This window comes from Sprattus sprattus (genome assembly GCF_963457725.1).
Source record: "Sprattus sprattus genome assembly, chromosome: 8".
In the NCBI taxonomy this organism is placed as follows: domain Eukaryota; kingdom Metazoa; phylum Chordata; class Actinopteri; order Clupeiformes; family Clupeidae; genus Sprattus; species Sprattus sprattus.
This window is the reverse complement of record NC_137927.1, coordinates 21,015,195-21,020,194: the sequence shown is the minus strand read 5'-3', so window position 1 is coordinate 21,020,194 and position 5,000 is coordinate 21,015,195. Positions and strand designations below refer to the sequence as shown.

At 38.8% G+C, this 5,000-nt stretch overlaps 1 protein-coding gene across 2 annotated transcripts in view; it reads right to left on the bottom strand.

Moving 5' to 3' along the window:
• Positions 1-5,000, bottom strand: part of phkb (phosphorylase kinase, beta) — an 87,245-nt gene that overhangs the window by 21,100 nt on the left and 61,145 nt on the right. The window lies entirely within an intron of this gene.

The following is a 5,000-nucleotide window of genomic DNA, read 5'->3' as shown; positions in this document are numbered from 1 at the left end:
TGTTTTATTTATTTATGTTAATTGCGTTGTACATTTTGTGTTAACATGCTTTGGCAACGTTGTGTTATATGCAGTCATGCCAATAAAGCCTTTTTTTTTTTTTTTTTTTGACAAATATTTTTATTGGTTTCACAGGTTACAAAAAAAAAAGGACAAATTACATCAAGGCTTATTTTCTAATTTCCTTCAAAAGCACACCCTTTCAACCCCCCCCCCCCCCTCCCTCCCTCCCTCCCTCCCTCCCTCCCCAGTCAACTATACTATACTGTCTACGCTGTACAGAGAATGGAAAAAACACAAAATAAAAATAAATAAATAAATAATAATAATAATACAATATAATGTACAATGCAACATACATTAGATATGACAAAAGCCATTGGGGAAAGACAAACAAAAGGGGGGGGGGGGTTCAGTAAAACAAATCAGAAAGGGAATAAGGCAACAAGGTCAGATTGTAACCAAAGTATCCTGAATATGATGATAGTGCTCATTTATCTTCAAGGGTTTTTAACTCTTTTATGTATTCCAGTGTGGGGTTCCAATTTAATTCAAATTTCTCCGGAGATCCTCTTAAATTGTACTTAATTTTTTCTAATTTGAGAAACATCATAATATCTTCTAGCCATTTAGACGCCGAGGGGGCAAGTGGTGACTTCCATCCTAGAAGTATTCTCCTCCTCGCTAGTAAGGATGCAAAAGCAATAGTGTCTTTTGCCCACTTCGTGAAGTTCTCATGATTTGGTATTACCCCAAAGATACCGACTTCTATACTTGGTGACAATGTAACACTTAGAAATTTGGACAAATGACTAAAAATATCTGTCCAGTAATCACAAAGGCGAGGACAAGACCAAAACATATGTGTCATGTTTGCTGGGGATAAATTACATCTGTTACAAGTGTCTGTGACATTAGGATATATTTTGGAAAGTTTAGAGTTAGTATAATAAGTGCGATGGATCACCTTAAACTGTATTAAACTCAGCCTTGCACAAGATGTACTCCCATTCACTCTGCTGAGTGCCTCCTTCCAGTCATTGTCAGTTATAGGGCAACCCAGCTCCTCTTCCCAGTCTTTTCTTTTCTGATCTAGTGGGGTAACTGTGAGTTGGGAAATTGAAGAATATATTCTGGAAATTAGGCCTTTTTGACTGGTAGGAATGTCCAAAATTGAGTCGACTGCTGAATCAGGTGGGGTGGTTGGAAAAACTGAATTATTCAGCTTGGCAAAGTTGCGGATCTGGAAATAACGAAAAAGATGTGACTGTGGAAGGTTAAACCTTTCACTGAGTTTGGCAAAGCTATCAAAGGAATTATCAGTGTAAAGGCCTCTTAAATTTGTAAGGCCCGACCTTCGCCAAAACAAAAAGGCTGCATCAACACTGGGGGGAAGAAAAAGATGGTTGTTGCAAATGGGAGTATGGTTAGATACCCCCTTGAGGCCAAAAGTTAGTCTAAATTGAGACCAGATCCTTAACGTAGTGATAACAATAGGGTTGCCTGTGTATTGAGTTGACTGAATGGGTAGTTTAGATGTGAGCAAAGCCAAAAGTGAAGTGGAAGGACATGAACTAGCCTCAATCTCACACCAATTCAGTGTCGGCATCTGAACCCATAGAATCATTTTTTGTATGTTGGCTGCCCAATAGTAATTTCTTAAGTTTGGGAGCCCTAGTCCACCAACTGACCTGTCTCTTTGTAAAAACCCACGCTTGATCCTGGGGATCCCATTTTTCCATATAAAGGAGGAGATCAGTTTGTCAAAAGAGCTAAAGTATGATTTTGGCAGAAAGACTGGCAGACACTGAAAAAGGTATAGAAATCGTGGAAGTACATTCATTTTTATGCAATTTATCCTACCTGCAATTGTTAAATGCAGAGCCTTCCACCTTTCCAAATCTAGTTTGATCCGTTCCATTAAAGGTAGAAAATTATTTTGGTAAATAGTTGACAAATGTCGACAGATATTCACCCCTAAGTATTTAAAGCTGTCTCCAGACATCTTAAAGGGAAGATCTCCGTCGGTAATTTGTGGAGCTGGGTTATTAACTAAAAAGCATTCACTTTTTGAGTAGTTCAGTTTATAGCCTGAAAAGATACCAAATCTGTCTAATAGTTCAATTATGCGAGGGATAGTGGTCAGTGGATCAGACACAAACAACAATAAATCATCTGCATAAAGTGAAAGTATATGCCGGGTGTCACCTCTAGAAATCCCCTGATTATAGTTGGTTGATTTAAGTGCTATAGATAATGGTTCGATCGCCACAGCAAATAATAGGGGACTCAGGGGACAACCCTGACGTGTAGACCTGGAGAGAGTAAAGTATTGAGAACTCATTCCATTTGTATTCACTGAAGCTTTGGGTGAAGTATATAGTAACTTTATCCATGAAATGTATTTAGAACCCATACCGAATCTGTTAAGGACATCAAACAGATACCCCCACTCCACCCTGTCAAATGCTTTCTCAGCATCTAGTGAGACCACTACCTCTGAAGTTTCAACAGGAGCCGGGGACAGAAGGATATTAAGAAGTCTGCGAATGTTTGAGAAGGAATGGCGATTTTTCATAAATCCTGTCTGGTCAGACGATATAATGTCCTGTAAAACAGATTCCAATCTCAGTGCAAGTATTTTAGCCAGAATTTTATAGTCGTTATTCAAGAGTGAGATCGGCCTGTAGGAACCACACTCATTACTGTCTTTGTTTGGTTTCAACAATAAAGTTATGGAGGCCTCTGTGAGGGTTTGAGGTAAGGTTCCCTGATTCAAGGAGTCATTAAACATGTTAAGAAGAAGAGGGCTTAGTTTATCAATGTGTTTTTTAAAAAGATTTATAGGGTAACCATCTGGACCAGCCGCTTTGTTGCTTTGCATTAGTTTAATTGCATCAGTAATTTCACTAATTTTCAGAGGTTGATCCATAATATTAGCTTTGTCAGGAGTGATGGATGGAAATTCCAAATTATCAAGAAATTCTGTCCTGTATGTGTCAGTGTTAGAGGCTTCAGAAGTGTATAGATTAGAGTAGTAATTTTTAAAGGTATCATTAATGACAGATGGGACTATTGTAAATTCTCCTGAGGAAGTTCTTATTTGTTTAATTTGTTGAGATGCTGTTCGACTCTTGAGCTGGTGAGCTAACAGTCGTCCTGCCTTCTCACCATGTTCATACAAAAAACCTCGTGAGCGCAATAGTAATTTTTCTGTCTCATGTGTTGTAAGTAGATTATAATCCATTTGCAAATTTTGTCTCTCTTTTACAAGCTCTGGGGATGGTGACACTGATAGTTTGTTATCCAGATGACTAATACTTTCCATTAGCTGCTCTTGTTTTTGCCTTCTTATTTTATTTAAGCTTGCAGAGTACGATATAATCTCTCCCCGAATAACCACTTTTAATGTTTCCCAAAGCAAAGATGGAGATATGGAATCTGAGTTGTTGTTAATAAGGAAATTATCAATTGCTGCAGAAATCATGCAATTAAATGCATTATCATTAAGCAGTGTGCAATTCAACCTCCAGGGGGGGCGTGTTTTTTGTAAGAATCTGAAGGAGAGGTCAAGAAGCAATGGCGCATGATCCGATATGACTATGGTTGAGTATTCTGTGTGACTGACAGTTGGAAGGAGATCGTTACTAATGAAAAAGTAATCTATTCGTGAGAAACTTTTATGAACCTGAGAATAAAATGAAAATTGTTTCTTATCAGGGTAGCGGAAACGCCAAGGGTCCACATTTCCTATTTGGTTCATGAAAGATGAGAAGGCCTTGGCCATTTTAGATGGTGGGTGTTGTCTGGAGGGAGATCTGTCCAATAAAGGATCCATTGCACAGTTAAGGTCACCCCCCAAAATTAGTTTATGATAGCTCAAATCTGGAAGAGATGATATTAGCTTTGTAACAAATGCCTCATCATCCCAGTTGGGCGCATACAAGTTTACAAGAGTAACTGCTTCATTGTTAAGACAGCCTGTAACTATAATGAATCGGCCTTGATTATCAGCAAATGTATTAGATGGGGTAAACTGAATTTTTTTATGGAATAAAATAGCTACACCCCGCACTTTGCTGCTAAAGTTGGATTGAAAACATTGGCCAGTCCACGATGCCCTCAATCTGTGTTGATCTTTAGAGATCAGATGTGTCTCCTGCAGGAAAGCCACATCTGTTTTCAAATGTTTTAGATGAGATAAAATTCTGCCCCTCTTGACTGGGCTATTAAGCCCTTTAACATTCCAGGATACAAACCTCAGGTTTGCTCCTTCACCTTTTATTATGTTGGCCATATGTAATAGTAAGAGGAGTGTAAAATAGTGACACTGCCTTGGTATGAGAAGATGAGAGCAGGGGAAGGGGAGGAAACGGAAGGGGAGAGAGAGGGGAAAAAAGCGAAAAACAAACATACAAAAAAGGAGACATATATACCAACAATTGTAGTGAGGCCATACCCACCCACCACCCCCCTCCAAATCGTACACATCCACCCACCCACCCATTCCCTTCCCAGAAAACCCCCCCACATTAAACTCTCAGAACGGAGAGTATACAATACTAATGCAAAATCTAACGTTCCTAAGCATGTTCTCAGAACTAGAACTAGCAGCAGGATATTACAGAACGAGTTACTTCTAGGCGGCATGCAACACGATCCCTAGTACATGAGCTAGGGGGCTCCTATTTAAAATAATGAATCCGTGATTCAGAGATAATAAACACCAAACTAAGATCAGTGAGAGACATAATATAGGCCTATAAGCTAGGTTAATGTACCCCTTCATATTGTTAATGCTTACTGTGTAAAGCTTATTGTATTTTTAAAGAAGTAAGAAAAGAAAAGAAAAAACGATAGGCCTATAACAAAATAAGATTTAAAGAGTCATCTTCGAAAGAGTACTTACAATAGTGTCTAATCAGTCAAAATCAACAGAAAATGTTAGCTTGGTGGCTGTAACAGACAACTCGGGATGAGGCCGGTCTCTTCTCCTTTGC